The 20,902-nt window shown below is 48.9% G+C and overlaps 1 protein-coding gene and 1 pseudogene across 12 annotated transcripts in view; one reads left to right on the top strand and one right to left on the bottom strand.

Annotated features, from left to right (window-relative positions):
• The window catches only part of EIF4G3 (eukaryotic translation initiation factor 4 gamma 3), a 4,880,525-nt gene that overhangs the window by 3,453,849 nt on the left and 1,405,774 nt on the right, over positions 1–20,902 (top strand). The window lies entirely within an intron of this gene.
• LOC138473505 (ropporin-1-like protein) lies at positions 14,503–15,272 on the bottom strand (annotated as a pseudogene).

The following is a 20,902-nucleotide window of genomic DNA, read 5'->3' as shown; positions in this document are numbered from 1 at the left end:
CCTCAAACGGGAGAAAAAAATCATATTAAAACTGTCTGCGACCTGTTAATCAAAATGTACAGTGTACTTTTTAAATTGCCCTTGTTGGAAGTTATAAATTAATGAAACCACAAGATCCACAAAGGAACGCATTGGCGAACACAAAGGTGATATTCGGATAACAAATTTCAAATCGCCTGTAGCTGGATGATACTTGTTAGAACTTCGTGTATCACAGTTAAACTTTCAAGTACTTGAAACGATATTTGACTTTCTTATCACCCCCCCAGGCCTGACTAACTTCGCCCATATACATTTATTCAGCGGTTGACGCGTGAACGGAATTATCAAAAGGAAAGTAACACACACTGATTACCGCGTCTCGCTCTTTGGTGTCCCACTTCCACTCCCCAAAGACACCTCATCCAGGTAATCCTCACTCACTGATCCACCCCCAGGAACTGGATCCAATAGTGATAGCCATTTCCTGGCCACCTGGATGACAGATCTCAAAGGACTCCTCCCCTTGATTTATCTAGAGATACCCTGTGGATCGACACCACAGGAAAGACATACTGGCACTGTGTACCAACTAGGAGGGCAGCAGATGCCTGGAGCATCCCTATACTTAATCAATCCATCCTGGGTAAGTTATCCAGGGCATTCAAGTAAGGCTCTTATAGAATGACGTAGGTTTATTTCAGACATTACTCTAAAATGCACATATATTCACACAGTCTATGAACACTCCCTGAAAAGGGGCTCTGATTTGTACCTTGGACCGCCGAAACGTGTTGAAATTGGGGCTCCTGCCCCACTGCAAGTATTCCCCTCAGAACATCTAGTGGCAATATCTATGTTGCACACACGTTGGCAGACCCTCTGCACAAAGTGAACCTTGTACAGAAATAGAAACTGTTTTGTTCTTTGTTGTTCCTTGCATATTCAAAAACACTTTGAATGATGGGATGGAAACAGAAATAATTGTATAAGTAATACTTAATTGAAAACAATTGTAAAATAAGGAATGGGATTTTTGGCCACCAGGGGGTGCAGAAGATGTGAGGCCTCTACGTCTTACTCCCCACTTAAGGGCGATGGAGCCCCCCCCCAGAAAGCCCACGTGTGAGGAGAGAACCCCCCCCCCCCTTCACCTCCCCCCAGGGTGCCAGAAGTAGTGATGCACTCTTCCCAGACACCGATAAACGGGAGAAATCCACATCTGTGGTGGCAGCGGCACGTAGTGAACCCACAGACGATTCCATAGCTCCTGAATAGCAAGGCAGGACACTGCGAGCCAGAGATGGTGACTTCGGAGCGCTCATGCTGGTGGCTGCTCCGTGGAGCAGGAGGCAGCCTGAGACCCTGCTACATTCCCGACGCTCTGCCCATGGGCGGTGAAGACCTCCATGTCACTGGGAGGCTCTTGAGTCCCTGGAGGCGTGAGGGTGCTCCCGTATCCTGCAACCGTAACAATGGAACACCGGCACCCATAGTGGGGAGTGCCGTTGACCCCCACCAGTGAGGGTAGATGGGAGGCGGGCCTCCACACCGCCTCTGAGGCCATCTGCGCCTGGGGGCAGGACCGCCAGTTTTCACCCGGACATGGAGGTCCACAGAGGCATCTACAACGAACGGAGCCCCCGCACACCACAACATAATTAATGTAGGGCTGGGCCGCAGGACCTCGCCTTGGGCCATGGCCCCTACGTGATCAGCGGTAGGTGTTAGGGAGAATTCTCTGTAAAGGCTAATTTCCCAAACCTAGTGAGTCCCCCAGCAGCTTTTCTGGATTTTTGGGGTTTAATTTTTTCTCCTGCTAAGAGCGAGACTCTTTTCTCCCACTCTTAGGCATGATTTGAGAATGTCCTTTGACTTTGTAATGTGTTTTATGGGCTATGGGGTCTTTTACTCCATAGGGCTTCATGTGTTTTTGGTGTATGTGTTACACAGCACCCTCAGTGCAGTAACACAGGGGTGTCATAGTGACCCCCAAACATAGACTCCATACCCTGGGACTGACTACCGTCTCCCAGGGCATGTAAAGTCACCATTGACTTTACGAGTCTTAAATTGTGAACAGAACCAGTACAAACCATCATATTGTGGAAGTACTGGTAGGGGTAATTCGATTGCCCCTGAGTCTGTTTTTCAAGGGGGCACTGTCCAGTCCCCCCTTGTCGAGTTTCTGGCTGGTGGCAGTGGTTACCACGCGAAATATTCCCCTGGAATATTTCCTATGGGATTTTCCCATTCATTTTAAACGCACCACTTTTTTTGGTGCAATGTTAAAGATACCGCCGGTTTATTTATTTAATATTTATTCCCGGTTGGGTCTTTTCGCCAGGACTCTGTTTTAAAATGGCGTTTGTGTTCGCCTCTGTAACTCCAACCCAAGTCGAGCCCTTTGTTCCACTTTTGGCGGGCTTCTGCACTGAAGCCTCCAAAAGTGGTGCCACTCTGTCTGGGTCTACAGGATGTGTGGGAGGGGGGAATAGGCACCCTGGACTGAGTTGCTTCAGCAACTCAAGTCGCACTCTTGTGTGATTGGCCCAGTGGTGAGCTGCCCAGCTCACCACTTAGCATGTTTGAGTGACAGCTAGGACTGATGAATGGGGATTTTCTGCATAAAAGCAGGGCTTTGGGGACTGGAACTTCAGAAGTCGCCACAGGACCTAAAGAATCCGAAGAGGGAGAAGCAGAGCCGACCTGCAACGACGACACCACCAGTGGGGCCCTGCTGAACCGACTCACCAATTCCCAACGACAGAGAAGATCATCTTCCAGGAGAGTCTTCTTCCTTTGAGCTGGTGGGGTTAACCAGTTCGCCCTTTTTTTCGCCTTCCTGGATCGTCTCGTGGTCGAATCGCCCGTGCCAAGCACCCCGGCGTCCGGATAGCCACGCTTCACCACTACCACGAATAAAAGGGTAGTACCTTTTAACCGGGAAACTCCGCGGCTTTCTTCCCTGGCAGTGCAACGACCTCCAGCTTTCCTCCACGTCGCGATCTTCTCTTCCCCTGGATGAAGCACCGACTTGCACCCGCTGCCAGGAACAACTGCCCCCGCTGGAGCTTTCTCGCCATTTCAGGTACTGTGTCCCGCCTGGTCTCCCTTGCAACAGACTGTTCAAGGTGTCCCGTAAATCCTTGACTCTCTATCCTGGGGTGACCTGGGACCTGTTAACTAACTTTTCTGAACTGCTCTAACTCCTTTTTGAACTATCTGCAAAGACTTTTAAAGTGTACTTCATCTGTGTGATCTTGGGCACATTCTGCCTTGCTCTCTCCAAGAGTGGGCCTGGCCTATGAACTTTTTGCTCTACAGTAGACCCTGCCTTTCTTGACTTGCTGTGGTTCTCTAATAGTGTTGGTATTGTGTGTTTTCCTATTTCTGCCTTTTCCCTCCCTTTTTAAATAATTATTGGAGTGCCATCTTGGTTAAGCGCTCACCTCTGTGTTGATAATAAGTGGTGTTTTTTTCCTAAGACTTGTCGAATCATTAATCAGGGAGGTGTATATATTTCTAGTGACTGTGTTTGAACTTGCTTGACATATTGGGGCCAGTGTATTTTTACAAGTGTGTTTTTAAATAAATAATTATATACTTTTATACCAAAGCTCTGGTCAGTGTTTGCTTGTGCTACTGTATTTTTGTACCTAATGTGTATACTCTATATACTGCCTAACTCTTCCTGAGAGAAGTCTGACTGCCTAGCCACAGCTACCAGGTAAATATGGGTGGTGCAGACTGCTACCAATTGGGTTTACTGCTAACACCTGTAGTCTTAAACTTTTGCAGTGGTCCCTAAGGGAACTGCACAGGTTTCTGCCTAACAGTAAGGACTCCAGCAGAAAGTGCTGCTGCAGACCCCAGGCAGGGAGAATGCAACGAAGTCCCATCCCCGGGACATCAGGGCCACTGCAAGAGGCACTGGGAACATCAATTAGCCTGTGGTCAGGAGGGCAGAGACTTTAATACTGCCTCACAGCACTGCGAGCATCCTGCTGAGGCACTTCCTGCTTCGCTCCTGGAACACTGCATACATTGGTAGCAAGTCATATTGCACCATATTTTAAGTGTCAACCAACACCCCTCACCTGCTACTGAAACGGCGAATGTCCTCTTCATCATTCACGTGACCTCCTGCTAAACTCTTTCACTAAAGCTCATCAGACTCACCTGCAGACTCTTTGAGTGAGATATCCTGTGCCAGGCCCAGCCAGAGCCCTGCAGGGGCAGCCAGTCCCACGCTGTACCTGAATTCAGAGGCGCCAGCCTTTAATGAGCCCAAACATGAGCCTGCTGATTGGCGCAACGGCTCAAGGGTACTGGACCCAACTGGAACCCCTACCCTCTCCACGTGATCGCCTGCTGACGCTCTCAGACAGCTAAGGGGCAGTCGGAGACCCCAATCCTCTTTGAGATGTCAAAGTTCCTAGAAATGGCAAGGAAGAGGGACCCGATAGAGTGGCTGAACTCCCGAATAACAGTGTACCAGGATCTCTTGGCCTTCACCCTGACGAGGAGGAGGATCAACGGCCCCTTAACAAAGTTGCTCAGCGCTTAAGAAGTGTGCTACAGGTGAGGATTCCCCCTTTCCCTCACCTTTGAATATGAGGGATACAAATATAACCGGAAGATGATATACATAGTGACCCAGGAACTGCTGGGCGATGCCGCCCCTCCACATCATTGTAGCCTCGAGGGAAAGAGTTGAGTGAATCCCAGAATGCGATTGGATTTGTGGATAGATGCTGCGTTCAGGGTTGTTAGGCAGAAACCTGTGCAGTTCCCTTAGGGACCACTGCAAAAGATTTAGGACTACAGGTGGTTGGCAGTAAACCCAATTGGTAGCAGTCTGTACCACCCAGATTTACCTGGTAGCTGTGGCTGACCAGTCAGACTTCTCTCAAGATGAGTTAGGCAGTATATAGAGTATACACAATAGGTACAGAGATAAAGTAGCACAAGCAAACAGTGACCAGAGTTTTGGTGTAAAAGTATATAATTTTTTATTTAAAGACACACTTGTAAATTACACTAGCACAAAAAGAGGTAGGTAAATTCAACACACAGTCACTATTGTATATATACAACCCTGATTACTTATTAGACAAGTCTTAGTGAGAAACACCACTTATTTTCAGACAGAGGTGAGCGCTGAACATAAGATGGCACTCTAATAAGTTATTAAAAAGGGAGGGGAAAAAGGCAGAGTCATGAAAGCACACAAATTTCAATACTTTTCAAAGAACCACAGTGAGGCAGATTAGGCAAAGTCTACGAGAGCAAGGAAGTTCAAATGCCAGGCCCACTCTTAGAGAGAGCAAGCGAAATGTGTCCAGGATCACACAGTGGGGTTATGCCCAAAGAGTCTTTGTAGAAAGTTCACAAAAGATTGAAATCAGTCAGGAAAAGTTAGTTAACAGGTCCCAGGCTAGCCCATGTTAGAAAGTCGAGGATTTACTGTCACCCTGAACGATCAGTCTCAAGGGAAGCCAGGCGGGACACAGTACCTGAAAGTGGGAAGAACGCTCCAGCGTGGGCAGTTGTTCCTGGCAGCGGGTGCAAGTCAGTGTTTCGTCCAGAGGAAGAGGAGGTCTCGACGTGGAGGAAAGCTGAAGGTCGTTGCGCTGCCAGGGAAGAAACCAGCCGCAGAGTTTCCCGGTTACAAGGTACCACCCTTTTCTTCACGGTAGTGGTAAACCATGGTATTCCGGTTGCCGGGGTGCTTGGCACGGGCAAGGCGGCCACGAGATGGTCCAGGAAGGCGAAAAGACGGGCAAACTGGTTATCCCCACCAGTGAAAGGAAGAAGACTCTCTGGGCTGGAGATCTTCTCTGTCGTCGGGAAAAGTGGTGAGACGGTTCAGCAGGGCTACACCAGTGGTGTCGTCGTTGCAGGTCGGCTCGGCTTCTCCCTCATCGGATTCTTTAGGTCCTGTGGCGACTTCTGAAGTTCCAGTCCCCAAAGCCCTGCTTTTTATGCAGAAAACCCCTATTCATTCAGCCTAGCTGTCAATCAAACAGCCGGGCGGCTCACCACTTGGGCCAATCACACAAGAGTGCGACTTGAGTTGCAGAGGCAGCTCAGTCCAGGGGGCCTAAACCCCCTCCCTCACCCCCTGTGGTACCCAGACAGAGTGGCACCACTTTTGGAGGCTTCTGTGGAGAAGCCCACCAAAAAGTGGAACAAAGGGCTCCACTTGGGTTGGAGTAACAGAAGCGAACACAAATGCTATTTTGGAACCAAGTTTTGGCAAAAATTACAAACCGGTGAATTTATATTAATTAAATAAACCGGCGGTATGTTCGAGGCTATATTAAAAAGTGGTAGCCTTGAACAATGGGAAAATCCCATAGGAATATATTTGTGGTCGAATATAAAAAGTAGTATCCACTGCCACCAGCCAAAACTCGGTCGGTGGGGACTGGACAGTGCCCCCTCCAACAACAGACCCTGGGGCAATCGAATTGCCCCCCGACCAGTACATCCACAATAGGATGGTTTGTACTGGTTCTGTTCACAGTTTGAGACTAGTAAAGCCAATGGTGACTTTACATGCCCTGGGAGACAGTAGTCAGTCCCAGGGTATGGAGTCTATGTTTGGGGGTCGCTATGACACCCCGGGGTTATTGCACGGAGGGTGCTGTGTAACCCACATACCAAAAATAGATGAAGGTAAATAGGTAAAGGACCCCATAGCCCATAGAACACATACAAAGTCAAAGGAACACCTCAAATCATGTCTAAGAGTGGGAGGAAAAGAGTCTCACTCTTAGCAGGAAAAAAAATAATAAACCCCAAAAATCCAGCAAAGCTGCTGGGGGACTCACTAGGTTTGGGAAATTAACCTTTACAGAGAATTCTCCCTAACAAGGGTCATAGGAAGTTCAAGAAATTAAGCCGGCATCACCACTGCACCCTGAGGGGTGAGGCTGAAAACTGGATGACCCACTGAAGGGACAACTCACCTACACTTCCCAGGAGGATTTGGAGCCCCTATTTCGAGATAATTGTACTCACCGGGATGCAGCAGATCACACATGGTTGTCCGCGAAAGGATCGGGGGCCCTCTCTGGGCCCTCGCCGGCGACTCTGGTCGGCGGCAACAACATGGTGTGTTTTCTGGCTGCTGTTGGTGGGATCTTATGTGGGTGAGTGGCCCCTTGGGGTTGTGGGGATGATTTGAATGCTTTATCCAAAATCGGGCTGATGGGAGGGGGGATCAGAAAAGGGCATTGTGCCCCAATGGCTGATAGATTAAAAATGCTGGCGTTGGGCTCCCTGAATGTCAGAGGCTTAAACTCCCCACACAAGAGGTCACTGACGGTTTCGGGAATTCAATCGACTAAAGCTTGACTTCATGATCCGGCAGCAGTTGCCCTATTTGGGATGGTAAAGGGAGAGATTTGCGGCTTCCTGCTCACAGTGGTTTCAATTTACTGCCCTAACAAAGCCCAAGACCAGTACTGGGAGTTGGTTAGAACCAATATTCAAACGTTTGCTGAGTGCTCACTAATAATAGGAGATGACTTCAACATGGTCCTCAAGAGAGTAGGCCCATACAAGACAACCCAAGCATAATGCAGGATCTCTGCACGGTTCCAGAAGGTGAATGAGGTGTTTGGAGTGGTGGATACCGCTGGAGGACCCAGGGCCGGGAACCTTTATTTACATATTACTGAAAGGTGCATGACACCTTCTCAAGGATAGATTATATCCTGGTAGAACCCCCTTCGCTAGAATGTTTTAGCGAGATAGCCGTGGAAGTAATCCTGTGGTCGGATCACGATTTGGTGAGCGTCTGAATGGCAATTCCCCACTGGGAGCAGCATACCTCCGGGTGATCATGCAGTGACCAGCTCCTGCCGGATAAATAGCTAGCCCATACTGCTCCTGAAAGCGATTAGAAATTCTTTGGAATTAATGACGACGGTGAAGTGGGGACCGCGGGAGTATGGGAAGCAATTAAGGCCACAATGAGGGGAATATTGATGGGTATGGGGCCAAGGAGGAAGAGAGAACGGGGGCGAGAGGAGAACCACCTTAGGGTGAAAATTGATTCCATTCAGCGGGGGGGGGGTTAAAAACCTAAATGTTCCCAGGGAAATGGGTGAAATTGCAAGAATATAGAGCGAAGCTAAAAGCCCTCTTGGTTGGTCAGAGAAAACACTCATTTTTTAAACAAAAATACATGGATAAACGGGACGAGGCCGACAGAATTCTGGCATGGCGGTTGAGAGAGCAGAGAAAAAACAGCAGGGGGGACGCGATCCGCTCAGAAGGAGGCGAAAAACGAATTGAAGACCTAGAAATAGCTGAGAAGTTTGAGCATTTTATCAAATGCTCTATACTTCAGCATATAACGGTGATGGGTCAAAGGTGGACCAGTTCTTACACTCCCTCCCGGTCCTGTGTTTTCCAGCACATAAGGCAGACCTCTTGGACACCCCCATAACTGCCCAGGAAGTGATAGATATGATTCCGGACATGAACGGGGGTGTACCACACCCGGGGAGGATGGGTTTACGGTGTCCCTTTAAAAGAAAATATCTCTCCACTCTAGCCCCATTCATGGCAAAACTGTTGAACAATGCACTGGAGACGGGATCCTTCCCGCCGACTATGATGGCTGCGCTTATCGTCGCCAAGGAAGGAAAAAACCGGGCCCAGTGCCAATCATACAGACCCATCTCCCTGCTCAACATCAATGTTAAAATAATGGCAAAACTACTGGCCAACTGACTCGGGCAACAGATGACCTCATTGGTCCACAGAGACCAGGTGGGATTTATCCCGGGTAGCCAGGGGGCAGACAATATTAGAAAACCATAAACTTAATGCATGAGGTAAGTCGTAGCGGAGTAGAAACGCAATTGGTGTCCATCGTCTCGGAGAAGGCCTTTGACCATGTTGAGTGGCCCTACATGGGTAAAGTCTTGCATAAGATGGGGCTTGGTACTAATTTCAGGCGGTGGATATCGGCGCTGTACAATGTCCCCACGGCAAAAAGGGCTGTTAATGGCATGGTCTCCACCCCCTTGTGCCTCTCCAGAGGGACAAGGCAGGGCTGCCCCATCTCCCACCGGCTATATGCCCTGGCCAAGGAGCCCCTGGCAATCGCTATTAGGGAAAATTAGGGAATAACGGGAATTCAGTGTGGTGAGGTGAACTATAAGCTCTCCCTATTTGCCAACAATATTCTGTTACCTGACAAGCCTATCAGCTTCTCTCCCCGAACTAATTAAGTCAGACACAGCGTTTTGGCAGGCTTTGAGGCCTTAAAATCAATCTCTCTAAATCAAGTGTGATGTCTATGGGAGCAGACGACTCAGCAACCAGGGGCAGAAAGACAATATGCGGAATGAGAGTAGAGGGCTCCCTAGAGACCTTACAAGACTGGTAGAAGTTAACTATACCCCCATCCTAGAGGCTATAAGATCAGATCTCCAGTGTTGGGCTCCCCTCACTCTCTCTTGGTTCGGGCGAATAGTGTTGGTGAAGATGAATATCCTTCCCCAACTCGTTTACTTATTCACCTCCCTTCCCATGCCCCTCCCTGAAACTTTCTTTGCGAAACTCCACTCCTTCGTGACTCAGTTCATATGGAAAAGCAAGTGACCTAGAATCGAACACACCACATTGACGCTCCCCAGATATTTTGGGGGTATCAGCCTCCCTGACTTAAGGCTATATTATAAAGCAGCCCAGCTCCGAGTCATGTTCGAGCACTTGCCGGATGATATGGGCACCTACTGCACTTACATCGAAGGCATCCACACTCGCCCAAAAAAAGTCAGGGACCACTTGTGGACCCGTGCCAGTGAAATACCATCTCACATCAGAACCCATCCCACCCTATCAGTACTACGGGGACTCTGGACAATTAACAAAGCAAACTTTCACCTCTCTTCCTGGCCTTCGCCCCTGTGATTGTTGTGTGGTCCACCATTCAACCTCGGGAACAAGGGCTTCCGAAACACGCAGCAGTGGCCGGATAGAGGACGGGAAAGGGTTCCCCAATTGTTCAGAGGTAACTCCTTCATTGACTACGAGGCCCTATTTGAAGCCCTGGGAACAGATCATTTGAATGTCCTTGAATATCTACACCTGAAGGGCATCCTTACAGACCCCAAATGGTATGCTAACGGCTCCTGAGATCTCACTCCCCTCTAGAAAATCCTGTGTGACTCCACCACAAGGAAGGGGGCCCGCTCTAGAATTTAAAAGGTTTTGGTCACAGCGGACCTGGAATGGAGACAGAACTTGAGGCAGGTGTGGGAGGCGAGGACAGGGGAGGAGATAACAGATGAAACCTGGGGGAAAATCTATAAGTTAATGTTTGCTGGTGGTCGTTCATGTACACTGGACAGAAGTGCTAAGCTGTTTCAAACACATGGCTGGTGTGGCTCTGGCCTTGAGCTCCCTGCAGATATTGCTAGGCATCCCGCCAGCTGATTCTGAATCTTCCAGATTCCCAGAAATTGTTGAATCCATGCTGAGAGCTGGTAGGGTGGCCTTAGCCCAGAAGTGGAAGGACAAGATCGCCCCATCTAGAAATTATTTGCTTACTAAACTGTGGGATGTAGTCACTTATGAGAAGTTGTCTGCTATGGTAAATGACAAAATGGAAAGTTTCTTGTTTGAAAGGGGCCACTTCTTGTCGACTGTTGGAGGTGAACATTTTAACCTCTAAGCTGGACTCCACTATTGGTTTGGACTTTCCATTGGCCTCCCTGATTGAATATGTCAGCCAAACTGTATAGGTGTAACATGCAGAACCTGCAATGCCACAAAAACAACTTCACTCTTGGTCTCATTCGTTAACTTTAACATCCCAAGGGATGGACGGTCATGGTAGCTCATGTGAGGGGGGAGGGACCTAGGGAGAACATTCTTTGTTAATGTTGTTATTGTTGGTTGACGGTGATGGTTTTGTCTATCGGAAAACTCAATTAAAATCAAAGTTTAAAAATAAGTAACAAAAAATATTTGTATTTTCCTCATTTAAGACTAAGTTGTGCACTTCTGACCCATCTTCCTCTTTGCTTTTCATTGATGTATGTACTAACTCTACAATGATGGATACTCAGTAAGTTTTAAGGCTGTTAATACTTCTTGTGCCTTTCATTCTGTCTTCTTTTTTCGCTTTTAAGTTTTCCTACTTCTCCAGGGCACTGTCCCCTGGTATTATGTTACTTAATATCTTAATTGTTGCTAATCATTTTATCCCTGATCAATAGAATGTGTAAATACATTTCCGCTACGATTTGGAAACTGTGAATAAGTGTTTGAATCACTGGTAACTCCTGAATGAGTGTCTGAACCGTTAACTGCATATTGTTTTTAATATTATCCATTTTGGATGTCATGTCAGATGCACAGAGCGGGATATCAGGCTAAGATACTCGGTTACATTGAATTAAGGAAACTTAACCAAACCCAATGGTGGAATACCTTTTGTGTTATACCTGAAACCGTACCAATGCACCCCCAAGGCAGAGATCGTTTATTAAATGTTTATTAAGTAAGAGGTATTTTGGAATCCCAAATTACAATGTATTTACTGGGACAATCCCTAAGATGGTGTAACTTCCCCCCCCCCCTTGGAAGAAGCCCCCTCTCCATGAGCCTAGGGAGGTGAGGCCGCTAACCAATTGTCCCCCTAAGGGTGGTAACATGCTGGAGGATCTCATGGAGAGAGACTCCTTTTGTTGGGATAAGGACACGATTGGGAGGCACAATCCCTTTAAACCCCAACCCGGTAGGCTGACGATAAGTGTTACGCTCACCTGGTCTCTCCGGAGGCGTTGCGGCACGGTTGCAGCCCTCCCGGGTGTGAGGTCGCTCGCGTCTGACTTCGCCCTCTGCGCTTATGTGATGACTGGGGGTAATAGGTGATGCTGTTCGGGTCTGCTCCTGCGTGAAGAATAGGGGGCGTGAGTATGCCAGCTTGTGCGCCTGATCCCCTTCCAGACCCCTTCTCCCAAACCGTGGTACCCGTGGGATGCACTATCCCTGGAAAGCTCACCTGTTGATTAGTTTTGGCGAGCACTCTGGCCTGCTGCTTCTGGCAGGGGCACTTGTATGATCTGGACCAAATTCCTTCACTGGTCCCTTGCACGTTGTAATCCAGTCCTGCTGCGACTAAGCCACTATACTTCAGGTAAGTGTTCCTGTTTGCCTTTGTCTTTCCTCGTCTGCTTTTGCTGTATTATAAATTTCGTTGTTTTGTATTGCTGTCACTTCCACTTTTGATGTTTGATCTTTTGCTTTCTTCCCTTGCAGGTGATGTTGCCGTCCGGGCAGAAGCTGTGGAGCTTGAGGCGACAGCCGGAGGGAATGAGGAACGAAGCTGCAGCGGTACAGTAGCTGGTAAATTGTTAACTAGGGGACGCGCTGGGTTCAAATGCGGCGCCGCCCTAGGACCGATGCTCTAACCTTGTCTTTCTTCTTCTTCACAGGGTCCGAGTTCGTGGATGCAGAGTGTGGTGCTGCGGCGTCGGGATCAAGATCACTGGATGTCAGGAGATGAGTCTGCAGATGAAGCACCGGTTTCCTGGAGGTGAGTATGCAGGAGAGCACCTGGTTTCCAAAGGTAAGTAAACTGGTCGAAGCGACGGTGAGCGTCACGTTGCACGCAAGTGCACAGTAACGCGAACCACCGGCCTTAAGGATGGAGCAGCTTATATAGCTGAGCTTCTGAAGCCATGCCCACCAGGTTCCGTCTGCCACACCCGATGAGTCAGCACATGAAGACCAGGCCTAGGGAGCTACACCTGATGAGTCAGCACATGAGGATGTTCTCTGGAATAAAGGCTTTCAGCTCCTGGAAAGTTCTTGTAAAATAAAAGCACTCCTACACTGAAATAAAGGGTTCCTGCTCACATCTCTATATGGGACTGAGTCCAGCCAGGGCTCATGTGTTTATAGGTCCCAGAGGGACATAAGTGAGTCAAGTGACACATTGCCCCATCACTAGATGGTGTGTTTTTTGTGTTCTGGGGCATGTGGCCATGAGATAGGCCCTAAACATATGGGTCTAAACTCATGACTAGTGTTACTGTGAAACATGGAACCACCCTGACTGTTTAGGGACTGAGACGATGAAGCTCTCGAGAGCATTACAAGCGACCGTGAAAAATATCAGCCAAGCAGTTGTCAATTAAATGGACGGTATGTCAGGGTGGGGGCCCTACTATATCAGGGCATCAGAAACAAAGTAAGTAGGAAGAGTACAAGGAAGGGTACTGAGGCGCGTACCAGAGAGTGAACAGGAGAGAAAAGAGGAAGAGCGCATCGAGGCTGGAAAGACCGACTCATGGATGAAAACTGGGACCAAGGAGGAGGCAGAGGTCAAAAGAGTGAGAAAGAACGAGAAGGGATTGGCACTCGAGACCAAGGATATCCCAGAAGGAAGACCAGGACTAACCGAGAGTGGGGCGTGGAGGGTGTGGTTATGATATGATGTATGATATTTTATTTGTATCGCGCTCATACACAAGTGTTTCAGAGCGTGGTTCAGGAGAACGCACAAAGATGCCCAGTATGCCATTCCGTGTTGGAAAATGGAAACGGAAACTAGAGCACGTGTTCTGTACGAAGACAGCATGCCAAAGATTATCAGAATTACACTTGGTGCACGGCAGGTGAAAATAAGACTGCAACCAAGAACAAGTGGCCTTTCGCACTGGTGAGGCAAATTCCCCTGACAAGCGGAAAGGGTCTCCTCAGAGGGCCGGCAGAGGGTCCAACAGAAAGACAAAGAGCGTATTGCGGTGGCGTGACCTGTAGTGGATGGACCGTCGGGTCTGACAACTACACTGAGACCCAGTGAAGCATCCTGACCACAATGCAGGTAAGAGTAGTAAACGAAAGACGGGAGGGAGCGGACAAGATGTTAAAGAAACTCTTTACACATTTCATGAAACATAAGGCACCAAGGGAGATCAGTGAATAGCAGGGGTGGATTGGCCTATCGGGTGTTCAGCCACCGGCCGAATGAAATTGGACTTGGGATGGCTTTGGGGCGGTTTTATAAGCTACATTGGGGCTGGTTTTGCAACATTAGCTATAGGTTTCTGACTTAATATGTCTAGTAGCGTTTCCTGCCGGGCCAGCTGCATTTATGAAAACATTCATCAATGAAAGGTAACCCTTAGTTGCTAAGTGTTCACTTTGCTTGGATGAATGCACCTCAAAAGCATGAGGCCGTGCTAACAGTGCCCCAGCCATCCACCGGCGTGGCACCTCTCATCAAGAACAAATGGCAGGGGCGGTGGCTTGGGTCGTGTGAGCTTCCTGAGGCTGAGCTTGTGTGTCTGTTTGCTTTTGCGGGCCTGCCTGGGGTTGCCAATGAGGCTGGCCCTGGGGTGCCGCCTGCCTGACTCTTTTTTATTTTTTTTGGTTTTCTAATTAACTTTAATATAGGCATACAAAAAATAAACCCAAACTCACATTTATTTAAAAATACATCTGTTGCTACTGTGCCTTTTGTGTATCTTTTACATTCCACAGCTATTACTTTTTGATCAGTGTGCCAGGTTTGCCACGTTGGTTCTAAACAGCTGGTCAAGAAAGGGGTGGACATAATGAATTCATAAAGTTTCTGGGTTGCACCATTCCATCCTGTTGATCCACTTCTACTTGAAGACTGCTAAGAACAGACTCTGTTTGTGACTCTGTGATCTCGCCATCGATTTCGGCCAAATAAAGGTAGAAAAATGTGAACATCTCAAATGGAATTCGAGCTGCACCACCTTCTGGGTCTTTAGTCAAAACTTCACAGGCATGCTTCAGCGCACTCGTAATGGATCCTCCAAGTGTGCTACATCCAAGTGCAAAATATCTCATCCATTCCACGTCTGTGCCAAAGTTATCCAAAGCTAGAATGCTTCTGAGCTGTTCCACAGGTAAAGACAAGTCTTTCCACTTCTGTTCCAGCTCGGATACATCAACATACTGATTGGTAGAAAGCTGTTTCTGTAAGATTTTAAGCAGCCCTGGTGTTAAACCGGTGTCTTTTTTTGCATTGCGACTGGCATTTCAACTCTTTCTTTCACAGGAAGTGGTTCTCCTCTTGACAAAGCATTACAATATGCAGAAGACCACTGCAGAACATCATGAGGTTGTGTCCCGATCGCCTGCCTGACTCCTGAGCGTCCAGGGGCCACGGGGGAGGAGGGGGTGGCTGTTGCTATGTAGCAGCCTAGGCAGCCAATGATGTGTGCAACACATCCCATCATGTGCATTGGTGTGCAGTGTGTGGCCACCACATCCCAGCACATGCTGAGAGCCGATTTAGAGGAAGGAATGACAATGAGGGAGCACTGAGCAGGCTTCAAAGCACGCACAAGGACAATGCCTTACCTCAAAGCACGCACAAGGACAATGCCTTACCTGGCCTAGCCAAGGTCTGTCTGGAGACAGAATTTCTGCACGTGGGCCAGCGTGCCATAACCCACAGAAAGTAAAGTAACAGTTTCAGTTTTGAAATGATTTCTTCTATCTGCAGCTTTCAAGTTAGGTTTTTTAAATATTGCATTTCAAGATTGCTCTAAAGTACCATGAATGCTTTAGGTTACACTTAGGGATGTGTCCCCCTTATGTCTCGGGAGGATAGCTTAGGGGCAACGTGCTCGCCTTGGAAGCAAGTCGACACAGAGCAACACAGGTTCAAACCCCCTAGGTCTGCGCTTAGAAACCTCTGGGTATTAAGCGCGTTATAAATAACCTATCATATCATATCAATGCGTGTAGTAGTATTGTGTGAGTGGTGTGTGTGAGACTACAGTTAGTCGAGAAAGGGCATGGCACTGCACTTAGTCAGTGTCACTCACCGTCCGTGTCCACAATCCACATCCTCGAGCCTCGTTCTAATGTTTGTTGTATTCCTGTTGACTGCTCTGCAGAGCACTGTCGAGCCGGCCAGGCTTCTGACTGTTATCGCCTACATCTTTTGCCAAACTCAAGACTGCATCAGTGTGCCAAACTGGTCCAGACTCTATTCCAGCTAACGTGACAGAATCACTGCCACATATTGAACCCATATGCATCCCATAATGTGCATCCAAATCCAAGCCCACACTGCTAATCACTGAATCGCTCTGATTTTAGTCCTTAACTTGAAGTGGGCTTGTTATGGCAGAAAAGTTCATATAGGACCTGGCTGGCGCAGGCAGGATCCAGTGCCAGCTTCACTATGCCAATGTGGCTTAACTAGCAAGGCGAACAGGAGACTGAATAGAGTGTTGTGATGTGGGAGGTTAGGTGGGGGGGTTGAGACTGTCAAATTCCGGGGCAGGTCACAGGTGGCACACAGTTGCCATGAGTAGCTATTGTTCTGTTCAATACTGGTTGGTAGTTGGGGCATGCCAGCTGACACCCTCCAAGCCCTACCGACATTTAGACTCAATGATTGTTTGTATGCATGATTTCTTTTCCCTAAGTGTACACTGTTATTGACACATTTTACTAATGTCTCTGATTCGTTGGTTTGTGGTGTGCATGTTCTGCCGTGCCACTTTGGAGCATAAGTGAAATTTTGTTTTTTGGGCTAAACGTGCAAGCCAGCCCCGGCGCAAGCAGCACAAGGCGGGGCACAATGGCTTTTTTCAGTGCCCTTCCTCAGTCTCAGAGGGCAAAAAGGTATGTCACGGCCATCCGGATCCAGGAGTCTCCGGTGGGGGCAGGCTTGCTCTTCACTCCCAACACTGGCATGTGAGGTTTGCATACCCCTGGATCCTCTCCGTAGTGCCCACGGGCTTCAGCCTACCTATCCATCCTTTTACTCTCTCCCCCCCATCCTCTCAGCAACTCTGTTGGTGGAGATTGGCTCGCTCGTAGACAGTCAGGCAGTGGAGGAAGTCCCAGCCTCCCAGCGGGGTCTGGGCTTATAGATAATGATTTTTGCCATACACAAGAAGAACAAGGCGGGCCTGAGAGTTGTGTTGGACCTTTCCACCTTGCACCTTTCCCTTCTTCTTTAAAAGTTCAAGATGGTTACCCCAGCACTTATAGCGGAGACATTGTGCATGGGAGACTGGATGTGCTCCCTCGATCTGAAGGATGCTTAACTACCCGTCCCGATCTGGCAACCCCATCGGTCCTTTCTGAGGTTCAGGATCATGGGCTTTCATTTCCAATACAAGGTTCTACCCTTTGGCCTCAATTCGGCCCCCAGTGTCTTTACATGACTGATAAACACGGTGGCAGCCCTACTCAGAGCCTAGTGTGACCACATTTATCCATACTTGGATGACTGGCTTGTCAGGGCAAGGTCTCCGGAGGCAGTGCATCACACTGCCTCCGCCCTCATGAACACACTACACGAGTTGGGATTTTCCATCAATCTCAAGAAGTCACAGCTGCAGCCCACGCAGAGTCAAACGTTCCTGGGTCTCATCTGGGATGCAAGCTCCGAGAGAATGTTCCCTTCAGAAGACAAGATGACAGCCATCAAGAGTGCCACAAGGCATTTTCTCAGCAGAGCAGTGACCTCAGCGTGGTGGTACCAACACCTCTTGGGGATCATGGTGGCATGTCTCATGGTGGTGCCGAACACCAGGCTGAAAATGAGGCGATTGCAGTTGCACTTCGTAGCCTCCTGGAGTCAGGAGAAGGGTTCCCAGGCGGAGATGGTCAGCATTCCACCGCACTGGCGACAACCTATGGGTAGGCAGGCCCTTTCGTCAGCAGGCTCCGCAGGTTACCATCACCACAAACTCATCCCTAGAGGGCAGGGGAGCCACCTTGGACAGCCACAGTGTCCATGGTACAGGGTCCTTTCAGGAGCAGGCGGCCCACATCTACTGGCTCGAGTTGATCGCCATCTGGCTCGCGCTCAAAACCTTCCTCCCGATGATCAGTGGCAAGACGATCCTCATTCGAACGGACAGCTCCACCAGCATGTACTACATCAACAAACATGGTGGCACCAGGTCTCCTCCCCTCTGCACTCTAGCAGTCAAAATTTGGGAGTGGGCTCTGGTGAACAACATGCACTTGGCAGCAATCCACCGCCCGTGGGAGTCCAACCTCGAGGCGGACAGACTCAGCAGGCTGGGTGCGGACAACTATGAATGGCATTTGGACCAACAGGACCTTCAGGGGCTCTTCAACAGATGGGATCATCCTCATCCTCATCTTGATCTCTTCACCACCTGGTCCAACAGGAGGTGCCCCCAGTTCATGTCCTTGCAGGGACAAGGCGGGGGCTCTATGGGCGATGCGATGAAACAAAGAAAACCCTTAGCATTGTTTTTTGTTTGCGCTTGAAAAAAACTGAATAAAATAAAGAGCCCTTTGAGTGTAAGCCATAAAGAAACAGAATAGACAGTAAACCATTTTTGTGATACAGTTCACTGGCCAGTACCACAGGAGGGTGGTGCTGGGGAGTCGAGAGGGATTCTAGGAATAGCTTAATCGTCCTAGTGGGGCGAATCAAGAATTGTACAAAACCTAGAGACTTTGAAAACTTCCTTAAGGGGGCTACAAACATAATTAAGAAATGAGAATGACATTGGGGGACCAGCTAGGAGAAGGGAGTCATTCTCCTATCCCCACAAGAACTTTATGTGAATAATTGACTTTCTGTTGAGTTACAGATAAAAATGAACTTCTGTGGACCTTTTTCTTTGAACAACCAGAGGCGTTTGGATGTTTTACATTAGAGAGAAGGTAGTCATTCTCCTGGATTATGAACACTAGCTGGACTTCATGGTGTTTTGTTGTACTGACATGGATAGAATGTGAGCCTTTGTGACTGAGACGGTGCATTTTTTTGGGACTCACACAGACTTCCTGACGAGCACCTGAGTTTTGTTAGTTTAGGTAGGGAAACCCCCTTATAGTTGGGTAAAGATAGGTTTGGTTTTCATTTAATAAGAGCCTATAACAATCACTGTTGCCCCACTTGGTCAGTCTCTTCATTCCATGTCGCCACAGTACCCAGCCGGAATGTATGAAGACTGGCCTTTGACCTGCTTCTTGTAAATATTTCTTTACAGTCCCTTAGATGAGCAGTGCCATAAAGTGACCATGGTCTTATATGGCTTACAATATCATAAACCCTATACAAGATTCCACAGATACTATCCTTTACCATTGCATAACCGAGTGAAGGAACTGAGCATGAAAAATGTATGTAACGTAGGCGAAATTTGCACTAACAGTAAGACAATAGGCTTTGTGATGGCCACGTGATCTGTGACTGATGGTGTCAGGACAGATCACATGAAGCGAAGCCAATAAATGGGAGCAAGAAAGCCCGCCAAGAGAGTCTTCGCTCCAACACCAGATCAAGCGTGTCGTGTCACATCACTGAACTACGCAGCATGCCAGGATGCATGCCCTGCCTGCCATTCCTGCCAGTCTGCAAACCTGCAGGCCCAGCGGCAGTACCCCTCACACTGGCGATGAGGCAGGAGGCGCAAACACACTCCTGCTGCAGCCCCACCTGCAGCTGCAAGCCACGCGGTCCCAGCATCTCGCCCAGGCACCTCAGGGCCTGCTGACTCGTCTCTTCCCTTTTTCCCAGATGGTGCCTGGGCATGGGTGGAGTGCCTGGGACAGAGATGAAAAAAAAAAAAAACTTCCAGCGAAGACAGCAAGCGCACATCCCGGCATTGCGCCCCAGGCAAATAGGGGCCTGCTGACTTGTGTCGTGCCCTTCCCCCTGGGCATCGATGAAGTGCCGGGGACAGAAAAAAAAATGGCCATCAATGACAGTAAGTGCATTGGATGTGCGCGCGCCTGGAAAAGAAGCGCCCCTCACTGCCAGCCACGCATGCCCTCCCATCCCTCGGCCCAAGGCCCCGGGCAGCATGTCTGTTACAGCCTCGCCAACAGAAAGCACACCACGTGGCTAGAAGCCCATTCTTCTACAATATAAACATCCAAAAGCATATGACAGCATATGTGAAATCTGGCCTTGACAACCACCAGTCACCACACGACAACCACCAGTCACCACACGGCACTGGCACCCATACCTGATTCAGGGGCCCCACCAGTAAAGACAACCGCACAGCACAGCAGCTGGTGAAACACACATCACTGGCCAGGCCAGTACTGAAGCCATAGCACATCAGCGATGTAAAGACAATCTCCACGCGCACGGGTCCTGCTGTAAATCAAGCATCATGGCAGAGGGGCCCCACGGTAACACCACAGAGGCAACAGGGCCATAATCCGGACACCAACATGTGGCTAGACACTGCGCAAGGAACATTCATGCACCCATTTCAACCTTTTGGCCCTCGTGCAGGGCTCTGCTGGGAGCTCTGGATCCAGCAATTTCAGCTGAACCTCAAATCATGCGACATAATCCTGGGGGAGAAGAAAAGGACGTTCCTTATGCTCAACCTCAGCACCATGGCCCTCAGGCTATTCAACGCACTCCCGAACCGAGGCACAGAAGATGACTATGAGACAGCGAATGCGTCCTCACGAAGACATTCAAGCACCAGATCAGCCTAGACCTTGAGCGATTCAAAATGAGCCAAGCCAGACAAAGCCGACAAGAGAGCATCAATGACTTCCATGGCCGACTGAGAGAGATGGCCATCGGCTGCGACTTCCCAGACGACCAGTTTGTAGTGAGGCAACAGGTCGTACATGGACTCTCCTCCGAAAACCTCTGGACGTCCATACTGTCGGAGATGAATCTCCAGCTAGACACCATCCTGATCATGGGGCGACAACGAGAAAGAACAGATGAACACTTGGCTGAAATGGAGCAAATGATCAGTCGCCTGCCACTGGATACATAGACGCCACGCAGCAGCATGACCACCATCAATGCCCTGCGACAGAACAAAACCGCATGACGACAGGCAGCAAGCAAGCCCAGAGAATGCCTGTGGTGGGTTGGACAGCAACACAAAGGCGAACCCTACCCAGCGTACAGTCCAGGAAG

The sequence above is a fragment of the Ambystoma mexicanum genome, chromosome 8, assembly GCF_040938575.1.
Source record: "Ambystoma mexicanum isolate Mex_15411 chromosome 8, UKY_AmexF1_1, whole genome shotgun sequence".
Lineage (NCBI taxonomy): Eukaryota > Metazoa > Chordata > Amphibia > Caudata > Ambystomatidae > Ambystoma > Ambystoma mexicanum.
The sequence above is the reverse complement of the archived record's forward strand: the minus strand, read 5'-3'. Positions and strand labels throughout refer to the sequence as shown.